This window comes from Ailuropoda melanoleuca, chromosome 4 (genome assembly GCF_002007445.2).
Source record: "Ailuropoda melanoleuca isolate Jingjing chromosome 4, ASM200744v2, whole genome shotgun sequence".
NCBI lineage: Eukaryota > Metazoa > Chordata > Mammalia > Carnivora > Ursidae > Ailuropoda > Ailuropoda melanoleuca.
In genome coordinates, this window is record NC_048221.1 from 125459675 (window position 1) to 125477996 (window position 18322).

Consider the following 18322-nt stretch of genomic DNA (forward strand, 5'->3'; position numbering starts at 1 on the left):
ATTGTTCTTTTCTCTTTGAGGAAGTAAAATAAATTTCAAATCTCTAAGGGAAATAGATTCTCTCCCCCAGCGCCCACATACCATAATTGTGAAGCGTGATGAAAATAACGTGTTACTTTAAATTACTTAAAATTACAATGTTTATACATTAAGTTACTTAAAATTACAATGTTTATACATTCACTGCTTTGATAAAATTAGTGCAGATTCAAGGTTATCATTATTACAACATGACTTTAACTCTTCTTCTTTATGATGTACTTTTTGATGAGGAGAGAAAAGGAAAATGTTAGCCAAAATCTGGGTGTGATGGAACTACCTTAGGTTAGCTGTGCTGCTGTCCTATAGTGGGTCATTATACATAAACCATTATCACTAGGAGCGATTAGAAATTACTTTGCTTTACACGGAGTTAAGATTCCATAGTAACTTTTCTGTTCTTATTAATTCTACCCCAATAAAATTTAAGAAAGAAGGTGGCACCCAAACTTTGTGAGAAATGGGTTTTTTTCCTTAAGAGATACTGTTAGTTTTCCACAGAAGAACAAAGAAAGAATGATGCTACCAACCTCCTCCTACTGATCATGCAAGAGTCATGCTCTCCAAATCGCAGGTGAAGATAATTTAAATAAAATATGAAATCAAGCCAGCCACATTGTTAAAAAAATAATTTAAAAATATATGTAAAGTTTGTTTATTTAACTTCTCCATAGTATCTGTTTTTTCTTATTAACACTATGAAGAGGAGGCCTAAAAAAAAGACTTTAAAGATGAAATTGTTTATTTTTTTTTAACAGAATGGCAATATTTACTTATTTTTTCTCATTAATCTTTGATTTTTGGAAGGCTGATTTCATTGCTCTTATAATTACAAAATCCTTTTATGAAAACCTGGTAATCTCTCTCCAGGAAAAAACCACCTCTTCACACAATTTTTGGATGTCTTAAAATATCTGGGTAAATTCATGGGTGTTGTTAGAAGAAATTGTATTATGTTGGAAAGATAACGAAAACTGTTGCTCCATGGTAAAAGCATGAGCTCCAGTGGAACTCCAGCTGGAAAATAAATGTTGGTATGTGGCAAGAATTCTGAGTGGACCAGCATTAAAGAGAACTGTGACCCCAACAAAATTCTTTGTGCATCTGGATAAGAGGTATGAAGAAAGATGTTCATGCCAGCATTGTTTATGAGAGCAAAAAATGGTAAGAAAGCAAATGCCCATCAATAATAAAATGGATTAGTAAACACTAGCACACTGAAGAATAAAATCTCACACCAATGGAATTAATTAACTGAGCTTTAGCTATCCACATCTGCCTACAGGCAACCACATTCCCGTCTTATAACTGAGGCATATTGCGTTATGGTTACAAGTATGGATTCTGGAGCTCAACTCCACCATCATTAACCTTCTGACCTTCACCTCTACAAAAAAGCAGAATACTACTTGTACCTATTCCAAAGTTGTAAGGGGAGTAAACACTTAATATTTTTAAGTTGTTTAAAATGATGCCTGGCACATGGTAAACACCGAGAAGTGACTAACTGACCAGAGCCAACTAAGCTTAATATCTCTTCTGCTTGGCAGTCACTTATCTCACAAATGATGGCAGCCATCACATTTTCCCTTGTTTTTTTCCGGACTTAGGTATCATGATTTCTCTCATTATTTGTTTCAGTAATACATATTCAGGAAATTTAAGAAGCCCTCATATGGCTTCTTGTTTTTAATTCTCATTCGCCTTCCAAAGAAATACTGATGCTTAAATTCAAAGTTTTAAAGATAAAATGAAATTTAAATAATACAGTAAAACATCAAAGTACTTCGTTGAATCATAATTTCTATATCTTGTCCCCTCCTTTAAAAAAAAGGTAGATTATAAGCTTAAAACCAAAATTGTGTTAACTGCCTGCTTATCAACTACTAAATCTAAAATATTAATGATTCTTACATCTTCCACTACATTTACATTAAAGAGATAAAACACTGAAAAGCCCAGACTACTGGATTTCAAAACTACTAATTCTGGATGTCATATAAACACATCTATTTTGGACACAAGTTATTCTCAAAAGAATGCTCCTACTATTTTTATGCTCTATTTTAAGCTCCACACCTGTAAGCATCTGCCTATTTATTAAGTGCCAAACTAAACTCCTCTATATTCCTTTTCCTTGGTTATTCCCTATGGGGGGGAGGGGAGTACCTTCACACTCACCCAAATGCTATCACAGAAACCCAGATAACACCTCTGAAATCTTTTCCACTGTCACATCCTATAGTGTACTCAATCATCAAGCCCCATCAAGCCTATTTCAAAAATAAGTCATCATCCACATACATACAAATCTGATATCCTATTTCTGTTTACACCACTTCCATGAGATTTTATCTCACAATAAAATCCCAAACTCATGACATAGCCACTCTTCCCATAGCAGGCCATGTTTTAGCAGCACGGGTCCCCTCCTGAGTTCTTACCTATTGCCCAGTCTTTCTTCCCTACTCCACAGCCTTCACTATAATATATTCTCTGTTGCAAATAATCTCTTATTTTCTTCACCTACCCAATTCCTATTCCTTGTTCAAGCTTCGGCTAAAACTCTACTTCTTTTACCACAGTAATCTAAATCAGCCCTTCTTTATACTTTAATATTAAACACTTTCTACTTTTCCTTCTTAGCATTTTTCTAAATTTATATTAATCTACTTGTTTGATTATGTGCTTATTGCCTATCTTCCTCACTAGACTTTTAAGTTCCTAGACGGATGTTTTTTAACTTGCACAGAGTAGGTACACAGCATTTTAAAAGGTTTAATTATTTTATTACTGAACCTATTCCAATTCAACAATAGTAATGCAGTTAAAAGCTTAAAGAGAATGAGGATCATTAAACTGGTCAAAGGACATTATATCCTTCTAAACAAATCCAAAAGTGGTATCACTAACATGGCGGGGGCCGGCGGGGTGGGGGATACACTAGATTGTTAATATAAGGGATTAGACACAGGTTTGAAGGTGAGAACACATGGAGAAAAGAAAGATGAAAGTAGTAAACCTGCTGGATTAGTCTCTACTAATTGGAGAAAGCCCATTTCTGTGGCATCATTCTGCAATATAATTTTCTCTCTGTTTTTGCTACAAGGCGAGAGAAAACACCAGGATGTTGGAGAGAGTCCACATTCAAAGAGCTAAAAATGAAATGTAACACCTAAACTACAAGTGTTTAGTTCTTTCTTAAAGAGCAACTTTACTGAATCGGAAGGCAGCTGTTGAGGACTATCAAAACTAAGCTGTTCTAAATCTCCAAACACTATGGCGGGATGCTCAGACAGGACTGTAATTCCCAATACAGACTTTACACGTGTTAGAAGACAGCATTGTACTAAGATGGCATTTTACAAAACACAGGTTAGATCACTTTAGGTAACAATTAAAACTGGCATATACTTTATCAGATGAGTGTGTGCATTACACATTTTTCTATGTGCGGGCTCGGTTTATTCCACACACTGTCAACCGACAGACAGTCTTACTACTTTGCACCTCTCAAGGGTAGCAAAGAATAGATACTCACTAAAGTTAACTGATAAAAATGTTTGCATCTAGATATTTGTTTCTTTTTGTAACAATTCTAAATTACATATTACCTTTTAAAATAGAGAAGTGACCTGCAAATGTGCTTAGAGGTTTTAAGCACATATAAGTAATTCCATTTTTTGGAATGCAAAGTTATAATCACATAATGAGGTGTGCTAATCTACAGTTACATTTAACCATCACTTTCCATATAGTGACATGCACAGTATCCTCAGGTGGGGGGGGGCACACAATAACCAGACACCTAGCCTCATGACTTCAAAAAACAGGTAATACACATTATAAGGATTTTAAAATCAGATTATAAAATATTTTCTTTTTATTATTTCTTTTACTCAGTACACGTAATTTCTTTTGTAACAGGCAGAGTGATTCAATCCTCACATATTTAAGAGCCCGATGTGTGGTAAGCACTATAGCAGGTGCTTGGGTGTGGCAATGAACAAGAGAGATGAAGTTCCCACTCTTCAAAGCTCACATTCCAGTGAGGGGGAAAGATCAGTAAATAAAACTGAATAATCTGAGGTAGAGTTACTCGGCAGGGAGTCTGCTTGTTCCTCAACCTTTGCTCTTCCCCCTCCCCTCTCTCTCTCTCTCTATATATAATATATATATATTATATCACTTCTCTAAATTGTCACCTCTCCTTTATATTTTTAAAAATTATTGAGGACTCCAAACCAAATTCAACAATACATTAAAAAAAATTCAGCATGATACATCACATTAACAAGAGAAAGGATAAAAACCATATGATCATCTTAACAGATTCAGAAAAAGCATTTGACAAAGTACGACATCCATTCATGATAAAAACTCTCAACAAAGTAGGTTTAGAGGAAACATACCTCAACATAATACAAGCCATATATGAAAAACCCACAGCTAACATCATACTCAATGGCAAAAACCTCAGAGCTTTTCCCCTAAGATCAGAAACAAGACAAGGATGTCCTCTCTCACCACTTTTACTCAAAATAGTACTCGAAGTCCTAGCCACAACAATCAGACAAAAAAAGAAATTAAAAAAAAAAAACAAAGAGGACTGAAGAGTTTTAATTTATATAGGTTATCAATATTTATTGTATTATAAATTAAAACAAAGCAAATCTTAGAATTCTCAATAGCCCTCTAATAACCTATTACTTTTTTTACTGCAAATATGTAGCACTGAAGAAGATAAAGATCACAAATACAGTAGAGTACCACTGCCTTGATTTGTGGTAAGCTACCAGATTTACCATCCATTCCTTTTGTACCCTCAATGAAAATCTCTATGCATTAGAAAAGGCAAATAACATCTTAGTATTATTCACAAAACCATTTGGATGTTGTAGGGACCCCTGGGTGGCTAAGTCGGTTAAGCGTCTGCCTTCAGCTCAGTCATAATCTCAGGGTCCTGGGATAGAGTCCCACATCAGGCTCCTTGCTCAGCGGGGAACCTGCCTCTTTCTCTGCCTGCAGCTACCCCTGCTTGTGCTCTCTCTCTCTCTGACAAATAAATAAAATCTTAAAAAAAAAAAAAAGCCATTTGAATGTTGTAGATCCCATGAAAAGATCTTGGGACCCTGTTACGGATTGAATTTTGTTTCCCCCAAATTTGTACGTTGACACCCTAACCCTCAATGTGACTGTATTTGGAGATAGGGCCTTTAAGGAGATAATTAAGGTTAATTAACACCATAAGGATGGGACCTTAATCCAACAGGATTAATGTCCTTATGAGAAAGGGAGTATATTCACAGAGGAAAGGCCATGGGAAGACACAGTGAAAAGTGGTCTTTTGCAAACCAGGAAGAAAAGGCTTCACCAGAAACCAACATTGCCAGCACCTTAATATTGAACTTCCAGTGCCCAGAATATTGAGAAAATATATTCTGTTGTTTAAGTCACAAAGTCTGTGGTGTTCTGTTATGGCAGCCGAAGCAGACTAATGCAGACCCCCAGGAATCTGCAGACCTTATTTTGAGAATTTCTGCTCTAGATATATACTTGCTATCTCCTTCTCTGTTCTTAAGGAAGAGGGCAAAGGTGTGTTCAAAGAAAAAGATGGCCATCTGGAGTGTGGAAAAGGAAAATAAGATGACATCCAGGAATACTAAAGAACAGAAATATCCCAATAAACATGGAAAAAATTATAAAGTCCAATAGATAATCCATATAAGCTGGGCTCTCCCACCAACCTACACCTAGATTTCCCAAATCCCATGTTACTTAGACTCTGAAGTTTACTTCTTACTATATCCTTTCTCTGAATTGTCACCTCTAACTCCTTTTAACCCTTTGAACCAAATTCTGTAAAGTTACAGATTTGAGGAGATTTGAGGTGAACCTTCTGTTCATCCTAAAGTCAATTCTCTTCGAGCTTTCAGGCGCCTCATAAGAAACTACACTCTCCTGGTTGTCCTCAGCTTCTCAATATCTTTCCAATGTCTGGTAAATGTGCTCAGTCTTTAGCCCTCTTTTCTTCAATGCCCACGTAAACACACAGGAACACACACACAACACACACACACATTCTCTCTTCCCTTAGATAAGTGCCAGTGTTCTTCTACACTCAATTTAATTTAAAAATCTATCGAGTATCTTAAATACGACATTTCAATAACTTCAATAACTTCAATACTAGGACACTTATGGGCATAAGGCCAGTTATAAATTTAAGTGAGAAACCATAAAGAAAACATGGTTATTCTGACCAAAAAAAACAATGAAAAATTCCTAACAATGAAAACAATCTCATAATCCTACAAGTGACCAAGTTAATCTCAGAAAAAAGGGCAAAGAATTAAAAAAAAATAATGCACATTAGATGATAGATAATATATAATTGGACAATAAAAATGAGAATACATCCAACCTAATTAATAACTGTTTGGATCAAATTAAAATTAAGGAAAAGTAATTTCTCATCTACCACGCTGGTAAAGCTAAGAGACTAACAAAATCCAGCATTCGTGGGGGTCTAGGGAATTATGTAATGTCCCACATCATTGTTAGGAATGTAAATTGGGGGCTCAGGTCATGGTCCTGGGGTCCTAGGATCGAGCTCTATGTCGGGCTCCCTGCTCAGCAAGGAGCCTGCTTCTCCCTCTCCCAGCCTCCTACTCATGCTTGCTCTCTTTCTCTCTCTCTCAAATAAATAAATAAAATCTTAAAAAAAAAAAAAAGGAATGTAAATTGGTACTGCCTTTCTGGAGTTACCAAAATAATTAAAATGTACATAAAAAGCAACCCACCTTCAAGGAACTTGTCCTCATCATATAATCAAAAGTACATTAATTGTAGGGCAGCCACTCTCAACTGGGACCTTTAGTTCCCTCCAGGGAACATTTAGCAATGTTTGGAGACATTTTTGCTTGTCACAACTTGGAGCAGGGAATGCTACTGGTATCTAGTGGGTAGAGGCCAGAGATGCTTCTGAAAATCCTATAATGTACAGGCCAGCCCCCAAAACAAAGAATTATATGACCCACAATGCCAATCGTGCTGAGGCTTAGAAAGGCTGGTTTCAGGAACTTTTACCATGGCAGCTACCCTTCCTCATCCCCAGAAGGGAAGAAAGTTAATTCTTATTTACGTCAAACTCTAGTATACTAACTAGCTATGTAACTGGCAGGTGTGGATAATGTGCACTAAGAGGTCCGTCCGACTGCTACATGGCTCTCCTTCTCCTCCATTCATCGTCCATTTTGCTAACCGGTAAATTGATTCAGCCTGACTTCCTAGAAGCGGCTGAGCATCTTCCCCTCACACAGTTAATGGGTCAAAATACATGAGGACTAGAGGTATCACAAGTACTACCATGTGCCTATCACACTGCAAACAGAACTTGAGAGTCAGCTAACAGAGTAAGGTCAAACATTAGGTTTAGGGAAATGAGACAAAGGTGTGTACTAATTCCTAACAGAGCCTCCTAGGATACAGGAATACAGAGATCTGTAACTAACTGGACCCATCGGGAATGCAAATTCATGAGCACTGCTTAGAAACTTGCCTGAACACATACCAAAAAATAAAATCTGAATTTACAGATAGGACCCATGTTCGGGGGTGTGGCGGTTAAAGTACTCACAGGGAAAACAGAAAAATAAAGAGATTTTAAATATACAAGATATATATTTAGGGGACAAAGGAAACCTCAGGAAAGATAAGAACTGAAGTACCATTGTTGCGATTTTCTAGATGTTTCAAATGTCATATTCTAGGCAAGGGGTCAATGGATAAGTAAACCTTCCGGGGCCCCATGATCATGGGAGTTATAGTCACAACCCCCTTCCGCCTAATGAGGCAAGTCCAGTGGATAAAAGAGATAGAGGCTGGGATACTGCAAAGAAGAGGTAAGGAAAATTTCTAGCTTAGTTAACCAGATGAAAGATGGTGTCAGGAATTCAAAATAGAATTGCTTTTCAAATATCCTGTTATCATCTCTTCCCACTTACCAGAGAGATATTTTCCCTAATTAGCTTAAATTTCATCACATACATCTAACTCATATCGATATGCCTGGAAAGGTCTTGCATATACTAAATTTATAGATCAAATCTCATTCTTTATATGCAAAACAAAAATATTTCATTCAATGAAATCCTAGTGTGAACCATTCTTTTATTTTTTTTACGATGTATTTATTTGAGAGAGAGAGAGAGGGAATGCAAGGGGAGGGAGGACAGAGGGAGAGGGAGAGAGAGAAACTACAAGCAGACTCCCTGCTGAGCACAGAGCTCAATCTCAGGACCCTGAGATCACAACCTGAGCCGAAATCAAGAGTCTGATGCTCAACTGACTGAGCCACCCAGGCGCCCCTGAATCATTCTTTTAAAAATTAATCCCACCAAAACATCTCTTTTGTAGAAAATCGAATTTTTACTATGGGACGGTGAATATATAAAACACTTTAAAAAACACACACAGGGGCACCTGGGTGGCTCACTCAGTTAGGCATCTGACTCTTGGTTTTGGCTCAAGTCATGATCTCATGGGTCATGAGATAGACCCCCACATGCGCTCCCTGCTCAGCAGGGGGCCTGCTTGAAGATTCTCTTCCTCTGCCCCTTCCCCCATGTGCACATCCGTGCTCCCTCTCTTTCAAATAAATAAATAAAACTTTAAAACACACACACAATAAGAATTAAATTTGCCTATATTGTTTTCCATATTCCCAGACAGAATCGTAAACTTGAACAGTTAATAATAACTTTATCATGACAGTTGCTGCACATGCTAAACACACCAAACTATATAAAACTTGGCAATAGCCACGAAAATAGAAATCCCAATTTAATGCCAGTTTATTATAGCAAGATGAACAGAATCTCCCCAAAGACATGCCTTTCTTAAGTCTCAATTTACGCTACCTTTGATCTTGCTGGGAAGTAATTTAAAAAATTTTATAGAAAGGATAAGAATTTTACCTGGAAAAACTGTAAAGAATTTGTAGAGCAGGTATGAGGAAGACTGAACAGTCTGCAGAGGCTGGGAAGGCAGGCTATTTGGGGGAGAGAAGGTAAAGAAGAGGTAGAAAGGTGGCAGCTTAGTAAGGAATAGGAAAGTCTGAGAATGAACAAAGATATTTAAAGGCAAATTACAGGAAGTAAGTCTTGCTGGATGATACAGAATGCAAAGTACTCGCTTCATTCCTACAAAATCTTTCAGGAATAGTCTACAGTATTTATCACCAAAAATATAACTTTGGCACTGTATTTTTATGGGGTTTTTTTGCTTGTTTTTTTGTATGCAAGAAATCCCAAAGAGAGTTTCAAGGACACAGAATGGTAGTCTAAGGGTCAAGACCAATTTGTCCCCCATCCACACAAAAATTACATTACAAAAACATACACGTGGTTAAACTGAAGTACAGAGTAGTCTATTTCTCATTGAAAAATAACATATTTTTCCAAGTCAACTAACCAGTTAACAAACTGGTTAATATAAGGTCATAAGAAGCCAAAGTTTATGGGTCTGGATCCCCATGACCCACAAACTAGTCTATTCTGTGTTCACATGCTATATGCCTTATCTTTCGTAAACTTCCTTTCAAATGAAAGTAACTGGATGGTCAGTGAATGGTAGACAAGAGAATATGAAAAGATGAATGAAAAGTCATCACTATCTCTGGCAAATTTAAAGTGCATGTCCCACTGACGTCGAATCTAAGGTCATACCACTTTGCGGAAAAAGGTCAAAGAACCATCAACAGTTTGGAAAATTATTCTATTTCAGTCTTATGTAAGTTTTTTTTAAGAAGGTTCACCATGTAATTTTAAGTCTAAAACAAACCCAAGTAAATACAAAAATAAACCCAAGAATAAATTAAGGACTACATTCATAAAAGAATTACAGCTTAAGATGTAATTATCTCACTTTAATGATGCTTAAATTAAAGCAATTAAACAACTTAACAGGGGAAATGTGTCTATGATGGGTTCTATTTATTGTTGACCACAGTTAAGAAATTAAAAAAAAAAAAAGAAAAAAACCCAACACATTTTGTTTAAATTCCTCTCATGTTTAAATCGAACAAAAGCAATAATGATAAAATAAGTAATATATAACATCAAATTCTTAATCATAATTGAAAAGACAGAACAAAATGTCTACTCTTTCCTATTTAACCATCTGGAACATGTTACAAACTCCCTGAAAGCAAGAAAAATCTGCAAGTATAATTACACTCTGGGACTATTAGCATGACATGCTTCAATAAATACTCCTAATAGGATCTGCTGATATAATAATTGGCACTAAAACTGATGGATTTTCATTATTTGGCTATTTGTTCTAAATACTTGAGAAAACCAATAAACTGTCCCCTGAATAGAAACAAACAAATACCCAGCAAGGGCAAAATGTGATGGGTTACAGGGGTAGAACAAAGGAACAAAGAGCAAAGATTTGGAAATACCAGAGTTCAATTTATATTTTCTCTCTCCCTTTCTTCCTCTCTTTCCCCACGCCCCAAACCTGGCGTAGCTATGTGGTCAAAAGTGACTCTGTTAGGGTTAGGAGAAAATGTTATATTAAGTCTTGAGCTGGCCAAATTCCAGTTGGCTGAAGCTCTTGAGACCAAATTGTAATAAGGGAAAATATTCAAAATGTATTCTACTCTTGATGGTTTTGAGATTTAACATATAACTACTTAAACTGGTAGGGCTAAGCAAGGAAGGAACCCAACTAGCTAATATTTTTAGGAAGACAGCTCTGGTAGCTGAGCAACGGAGGCAAGAGGGTTGCTGTTGCAGTCTAATTCCGATGTGAACAGGCGGACTGATGCAGCAATTGAGGTGAATGAGATACTGGACTAAGTCAACAAGAGTTGGGGGTGAAAAAGAGAGGTCAAATTGTCCACATGTCTGAATTACAAACATTGTTCAGGTTTACCGTTCAAATTCAGAAAATATAGGTAAATAAAAAGAATAACATATAAAAATCATTCATAACTGTTCCATCTAGAATTAATTAATGCAAACACCTGTATATTTACTCTTCTACACACATAGATACATATATGGTTTTGTTTTAATGATTATGGATTCACAGTGCACATATTGTTTAAAAAGCATCTTTTTTCACTAAATTTATGTATATAACTTATGTCATTAGGTATACTTCTACATAATTTGTATTGTCTGCAAAATATTTCTCTGTGTGTGTGTGTGTGTGTGTGTGTGTGTGTGTGTAGCAGTTTTTAATCAATGCAGTGATGCAGGACTTTATATTGGTTCTAATTTTTTGCTATTACAAACAATACTACAGGGCACCTGGCTGGCTTCCTTGGTAGAGCATGTGACTCTTGATCTCAGAGTCATGATTTCAAGCCCCACATTAGGCATGGAACCTACTTATATAAATCAATACATCAATAAAATCTTTGGGAAAAAAACAATGTTATGATAAGACATCTTTCTGGCTAAAATTTTATTTACATTCAGGATTATATTCTCTGAATAAGCTCCTACAAACACCAAGTTCCCTGGCACAGGAGACTGGATATATATTAATGCAATTTAGCCAAGAATGAGTTTACAGGAGATAACAGGTGTCTGAGGGAGAGGCTAATGAATTCAGTTATGTCCACAATAATTATGAATATGACATACAAGCAGATAAATCCAGATGACTTCCAAACAAGCAGTATATAAAGGTTCTGGAATCTCTGACATATTGATAGTGGAGTACATGATATGACCAAGGAAAACTGTGGAGAAAGGAGAATGAATTACTATGGAAACACTCCAATATTTGGGGGCGGGGCAGCAGTTAAAGCTGAAAGATCAAATAAAAAAAAAAAGAGAAAACGAATAAGGTGAGAGGAAAACCAGCAGAAGTTGAAGGTAGAGAGATCATAATGTCCAGTTTCAAGAATTATTTTCAACCTGCCAAAAGAATCACAATCCCTTAAAACACAACAAACTCTTAGAAAAGTGCCCAGATGTAGTCAAGAGCCCTTGCTAAAATAAAGCCCAATGAGACACGAATGCCTCAAAGGTACCAGGAATTCAATACATCCCAATACTACCATAAGCACTAAACCTACACACTTTTATGCTCAATGTGTTTATCACCTTCTCCCAACTTCATGCCATAAAGGTCCAACTAATGAAGAATTCTATGTAAATTTATGGTATAGCATTATAAAGGGTTTTGGGGGGGTGGGGTGGCCTAAAATTGTTTTTTCTCCCTTCAAGATTTTGGCTACTCCTAGAATTATTAACACAGAAAACATGTTTACAATTTCAACCTCATTTTATAAGCTTTCCAAAATATCTTTTCCAGAATTAATTTTTACAAATTTGATTTCATTTTTCCCTTCCTCTTTCTACCCTCTGCTTAACCCTGAGGGATTAAGAGCTTTAGTCCCCCAACAACTGGGTTCTAATATTTCCAAATGCCCATACCAATTGCTCCAGGGACTGCTCTTGCAAAACACCACAGACCTTTGTAGGCCTCATATGGATATAGAAGTTGAGTTGCAGATCAAAGTATACTCTGACATCAAGTCACATTCATCTGGCGGCTAGAACGTGCAGAGATACTGCTTGCCCTGGGGTTATTTTTAAAGACCAACCTCATTCATTATTCCTATAATCACTGATTCCATTTTATCCATTACAACTGCCGTTTCAATATCCTCTTCTTTCTTCCAGTCCTACATACTTCCCCTTCTAAGAAATTCTTTATTCATTCTCTTTTTCATAACCCAGTTCTTCCAAAGGAGTGGTCTTTCCCTTGCATATTTTTAGTATGTTACTTTATTGCGAAGAGGCACTAGAACAAGATGGAAAGAAATCTCAACTCCCTATACATACAGTTTTGTTGATCAATATGAAGTCCATACCAAAGCAAAGTACTATACCAAATTAAAACTATGAACTATAAATGAGCCACTTAAGCAAATATTTTTTCATCGCATGTAAATAAGGATGAGAGAAAAGGAAATGTGTAAACATGGTGATATTCACCCCAACTCACAAATCATCATTCCATCCTCTGAAGAGCATTGTTTCTTGCTCTCTCTCCTCCTCAGAAGCATAACTTCATGTGACACTAGTAATGAATAACAAGCATGTAGGCCATGTGTATACAATACCTCAGAAAGTGCTCTTTAATAGAAATTTCAATATTGTATTTTACTTTTATTTTACTTTTAAAAACTACTTCAGTAAACTCCAGACCTAAAAGTAGGCTCTTAGTATTTCAACATTGACCTGATAAAAGCATACTTTCTTAGCATCTCTGACATTTTCATTAACGTGAAGGATACCTATTTTGTTAGTGAATGGGACACCTTCTGTGCAATGACAAATTTCTACCAGCCTTTGCTTTGCCTCCTATCTGGATTTATTATTCTAACCCACCACATCATCATTCTCCTTCTGGGAAGCCATTCTTCGTCCAATATGGGTTATTGAGTATCCCTCCTATGTGTCCCCATAGCACCCTGTTTACCACACTGAGCAACTAAATAAAGTATGCGCCGACATATCTGTCTGGATCCCTGCAAGCAGACCGTCAACTCCTTGAGAGCAGGAAGGCTATGTCTTTCTCACTGCTGTATCTCCAGAGCCTAGAGCAGTGCTTCGCACCAAGTATATTCTCAACAGAGACAGCGTGGCCCCCACCAGCACCATCAACCGGTACCACCAACTGCTCTGCTCCTAGACTAAGGCTTATCACAATCTCCTGTATGAGAGTCAACATAGTTTTCTTGGGGGATACCATAAATCCTGATACTGACCTTCCACTTTGCGTGTGGTTAAGCAACATATTATAGGTTCTATTATTTCTTCAAAATCTCTATGAAGTAAAAATAATTATCCTCCTTTACCAATAAGAAAAGTAAAAGCTCAGAAAAGATAAAATGCTTTCTCATAACTATACAGTAAGCACCTGAGGAAAGATTCATACCTGTCTTACTGTAAATCAAAGCTGTTTCTACTATACTATTCTGCTTCTCTTATACCTAATACTGAAGTGACATGAATATATAATAATTCAAATATATTTTTCTTGCTTTATTCTGCAATGTTGGATTCCTCTTGGAATCAATAAAATGTTAAGTATCTGGAAGACTACAAGGATTGTGGGTTAAGCCTATATGCTCTGGAATTGTATTAACTATCCGGATTCAAGTATCAATTGTGCTACACGCTAGCTATGAAATATTGCATAAGTTATTTAATTTTTCTTTGCTTCAATTTCTCATTTATAAAATGAGAACAGAAGTAGCAGCTACAGCACTGTTGTGAGGAATAGATTACAATATATGTGAAGAATTTAGAATAGAGCCCAGCATGTAATAGTAATACTAACAGCCAGGATAATTGTATACCTACTATGTATGTTAACTCCTCTTCAGTAAACATTAGCTATGAATGTTTAATTATTTAAGTTTACACAAAGAAGTTGTTAACTTTTTCTATGTCAGCGGTTCTCAAACCTTATAGCACATCAAAATTATCTAAGAAATTTTTTAAAATACCCACAGGACCTGCATTCTGCAGATTCTAGTCTGCGGGTCTGGACTGGTTTCTAGAAACCATTCTTTTGAAAAATTTCCGACAGGATTTCCATTCTCTGAAATATTCTAGAGATCATAAAACATTTCTGCTATATAGCATCTGAAACTGCTCAATAAAATATAAAAATTACCCTTTTCAATGCTGGATACCCCATAAAGAATGCAAGGGAAAACCACTAACATCAAGAATGGAAACAAATCAAGAAAAAAGACAGAAAAGCAAGCAGCAAAGCTGCCAGATAATCCAGGGGGAATAAACTAGGGGTGAGAGGGATCAAGGAAAAAGGCTCAGGCCTCCTGAAGTCTCAGAGACCATCAGACAAAGTCGGGGCCCAAAAGGACAATAACCCAGGAAAAGGATGAATTCATACATCAAAAACACCTCAAAGGCAAACATCAAGGAAAATTTACCTCTTTGCTTTAGCAAACACATCATGAGAATTTGATGCCTGAATCATCTATACGATGTGGATGTTCCTAAAAACCAAGAGTAAGAATTTTAAGTTAAAATCCAGGTTCATAGACCAAGCCCCCCAACTCCAAGCACATAGTGGAAGGAAATAAAAATCCTCTCTACAAGAATGTATCCTGAACCCAAACCGAAAAGAGTTTTCATAATTACACAGGATTCCAAAGAAAAGGAGTTCAAGATTCAAAAAGAAAATCACAAAACACACAAGTAAACAAGGCACTATTACAAAATACCAGTAAAAATTTAAAAATTTGTTGTAAAAATTTCCTGCAAATTCAGATATTAGAATTATCAAATATAGAACATTAAATATGTTTAATACATAAGAGAAAGAGAAAAGCAAACAGAGGGGTGCCTGGGTGGTTCAATCGGTTAAGCATCTGCCTTCGGTTCAGGTCATGATCTTGGGGTCCTGGGATCAAGCCCTGTGTTGGGCTCCCTGCTCAGCAGGGAGTTTGCTTCTCCCTCTCCCTCTGTAATCTATCTCTCTCTCTCTCCCTCTCTCGCTCTCACTCTCAAATAAATAAAATAAAAATCTTAAAAAAAAAAAAAAGAAAATCGAAAGCACTAGTAAGGTTCAAGAGGGTATAAAAAAATGAACAGACAAATCTGAAAGAGCCAAAGAGAAGCACTAGAACTGAAAAACGTAATAAGCAAAACCACAATGCAAGAGTTAAACTAGAAACTAAGACAAAGTGAACAGTGAGACTGTTAGGACAAATTTAAGAATCTTACATGGTCACTAGAAAGGAAAGTGTGAAAGAGGTTAAAAAACATGGAGGAGAGAACGGAATAATCAACCACCACCAGAAGGACTATATTCTCGTATCACAATACAATAAAAGAAAAGTCAGAAAGAAACTAAAGACAAAACTGCCAAGCATTTGGAAATTTAAAACTCCATCTCTAAATAACTCACAATTCAAGAATAACAGAAAAAAATTATTTTTTAACAAAAAAATTGTAAAACTAAGAATGAAGCAATAATGAAACTATTACATTTCAAAACTATAAAATGCAGCAAAAGCAACACTCAGAGGAGAATGTATTCCCATAAATACTTTTATTAGAAAAGAAGAATGGCTGAAAATTAGTGGGCTAAATGTCTAAAAAAGTTATTTCAAAAAATAACCTCACCTTAAAAAAAAATAAAAAGAGAGAAATACAAAAGCATAAATCAGTGAAATGGAAAACAAACACAATAAAGAGAAAGATAAAACCAAAAGTTGGTTCTTTGATATTAGTAACAAAATACCCTTGATGAGGTCAAGAAAAAAAGATACAAGTTAATTATTAAAAATGAAAGGAGAACCTAATTATAAATAAAGGAAAGATTAAACAAATAGGATATTATGAAAACCCTTCCACAAATAGAAAAGTTAAATGAAATAGGTAAATTCTTAAAACAAATCTTCTCACAAGGCAGTTGAGTTTTACCAAAAAGTTTGCCAGAAAGAGGAAATATTCCCCAACTCATGCTATGAGGCCAGTATAACCTTAACACTAAAACCAAACAGTTTTAGTAAAGGAAATATATCAATCTTACTCTTAAACAGAGGTGTGAAACTCTAAATAAAATACAGGTATCCCTCACAACTGAAACCTCAACACAAAAAATGGATTTATACAGCACATTTTACTAAAGGTAGGGCTGATATCCTCTGTTATTCCAATTCACCTCAATACTTTATAAAATGTATCAAATGGGGGAAAAATGCAGTATCCTTCAATGTCTACATTGTCACTATCCATTCTCCAGAAATCAGGACCTAACTAGTTCAGTGGTTTCCAAACTATGTTCCAAGTCATCCTGAGGTGCCACAGTGAACTCACCAGGAGTGTCAAGGGATGTTTTCAATTTGAAGGAAATAGCAATATACAACATCTGTCAAACATCACATGCATTCTTTCATGGTTTCAACATTAAATCACACTGCATTCCTTTTGATGACCTCTTTGTGAATCTGAGTTTATGGTAGTTGCTGTGATAAAAAGCAATCACCGTGTGAAAATCAACATGGAACAGGAAATGAGCGTGGCAGTGCCCAATCTGATTCCAAGATTTGAGAAGTTATGCAATACTTTCAGATGCACACATCCCATTAGTAAGTACAGTTGACTCTTCAACAACATGGGTTTGAACAGCACTGGGCCACTTAACATTGGATTTTTTTTTAAATAAATACTGTACAATATTATATTTCCTTTTCCTTACAGTTTTCTTAACATTTTCTTTTCTCTAGCTTCCTTCATTGTAAAAATACAAAATATGTGTTAATTGACTGTTTACATTATCATAAGGCTTCCAGTCAAGAGCAGGCTATTAGTAGTTAAGTTTGGGGGGAGTAAAAAGTTATACGGGATTTTTGATTGTGCAGAGGACTAATCCCTGCATTGTTCAAGGGTCGACTATAATTGCAGTTATTTAAAAATAAAATGGAAATATAACTTTTTCTTTGAATTTATGTGTGTATTTTTTGAAGCAGCTACTAAGCTGGTAGGACATAAATACAAAGCTATTTCGACCTAACTGTTTAATGAATATAGCTGTCAGGTATTTCTTTGGTGTAAGGGCACTGTGAACTGGGGGAGTTTGGGAATTTCTGAAATAGTCATTTAACAGAGCATCCCTTACTATCCAAACTAAGAATCTAAGAAAACGTCATTACTGAAAGATACTTATATTAGCAAACTGAATGCAGTGATGAACAAAAGATTTATCCATATAAGTTTATGCTAGGAATACAAGTGTGATTTAACATTACAAAGATATAAATATTATTCACAAAATTAACAGATCAAAGGAGAAAACTCAAATGATCATTTCCATAGTAACTGGTAAAACATTTTATGAAATTCAACATTCCTGATAACATTTTTAGAAAATCTTTAAGAGAACGTCTTTACTTTATGAAGGGTATCTAGAGAACGTGGAAAATATTGTAGATAATTGTGAAATATTTGAAGCATTCACTTTAAAATTAGAAACAAGACAGGGACAGTCACTGACCACCACCTCTATTCCACCTATACAGGTATGTCCGGCACAGTATACATAACAGGGCTGGGGAAGGATGAAAGAATTGGTATGGGAGAAACAAAACTTGGCCAAATGATGGGAAAGCGAAACTGGATGATCACAGACGGCAGATTTCTGTGGGACAAGCCTAAAGGAGGCATACATTACTTCTACTCATATTCTACTGACTAGAACTCATTTTTTTTTT

At 35.9% G+C, this 18322-nt stretch overlaps 1 protein-coding gene across 4 annotated transcripts in view; it reads right to left on the reverse strand.

Moving 5' to 3' along the window:
• The window catches only part of NCOA1 (nuclear receptor coactivator 1), a 241787-nt gene that overhangs the window by 120131 nt on the left and 103334 nt on the right, over window positions 1–18322 (reverse strand). Inside the window, exon 3 of one of the 4 annotated variants that reach the window (XM_034659816.1) lies at window positions 15035–15100. The exons of the other annotated variants lie outside the window; for them this stretch is intronic. The gene's annotated coding sequence lies outside the window, so the exon portion shown is untranslated. The remainder of the gene's footprint in view (window positions 1–15034; window positions 15101–18322) is intronic. 4 annotated transcript variants of the gene reach the window in all.